Here is a 1,232-nt window from a genome sequence, read left to right on the forward strand (position 1 = left end):
TCATCGACCTTCGCTGCTGCATCCGTCAAGGTTGCAATCGCCCCCGAGGTTTGATGCAGCTTCGCTCTCTTGCGACGTCTTCTCTCGGCTCCACTCAGTCTGACCCGATTCACATCGGTACCAGACTGGTCAGCCTTGTCAGACTTCGTGTGTTCGCCATCGCTGGCCCCACCCGAAGTTGCTTTTTCAATATTAAGATTTTTTAAATTGGTTTCCATTTTAGTCCCACGAGTACCGCGGTTAAGCGTTTTCACCTGGTGCATTGCCGCGATTGCCCAGGGCTTGGCTTGTCTCGGGTGGGTTACACCCAAGACTACTCTCAGAGGTCGCCCAGGTTTCTGAGAGGCACCGTTAGCGACACAGCTCCCCCTGTGCCACGCATCCTTAGGCACGGTATGGCCGAGGCCATGGCTTACGCCGCTCACACACATGGATTGGGTGGACTCCTCTTAGCGACCGCGGGCAGCGGTAGTCCTTAAAACCTCCACCGCCCGCGACCGAGCCCCCTCACTACGACAAAGTGGGAACCCAGTAGAGGGGGTCTGAATTGCTAAATCTCATTATTTTTTTATTATATAGAGTGAAGAGATAAGACGTCTTTGTGGATACGTAAATCATTTACTGTTAACCCTCTGCGGGTACACTAAGGTTACTCATGACCTCACTGCATTTTCTCTTCATTATCATTCTTCTGTAAATGCACCCTGCGACATTTATCCAACACAAGAATTTTCTGAAGAGGTTTCTGCGTACTATGGGCCCAGCAGAATCTGAAGTGTGGAGTTTGTAGATGAAAAAACCGCTCGATTTTTCGAAAATACTTTACAGAAAAGAAATTGCGAAATTTTTAGTTGAATTGAAACACACAATTCCAATTCTACAAGTATAAATCTATTTAAGGGAAGCTATTATGAAATAGTAAATTACATGCCCGAGCCTTGGAAAACAGATCAGCGTCCCCCACGTGCAAGATTGTCTTCCGAGCCGAAGGCGAGGACGGCAAGCACGTGGGGCAGGGTGATGTGTTTTCCATGGTGAGGTGTGTATATTAATTTTCATCACGCTGTGACGAAAAGTGAACTTTTCGGCACGCTCCACGTGCCTCAAAGTCCAATTTCCGCCACATTGTGATGAAAAATATTGTTCGTAACTCGTGAAAAAATGTTTTTTAGCTCGTGGGATTATATCACTCGCCTTCGGCTCGTGATATAAACCTCCCACTTGCCAAAAAA

Source organism: Diachasma alloeum, unplaced genomic scaffold, assembly GCF_001412515.2.
Source record: "Diachasma alloeum isolate Michigan unplaced genomic scaffold, Dall2.0 Dall_scaffold_00214, whole genome shotgun sequence".
NCBI lineage: Eukaryota > Metazoa > Arthropoda > Insecta > Hymenoptera > Braconidae > Diachasma > Diachasma alloeum.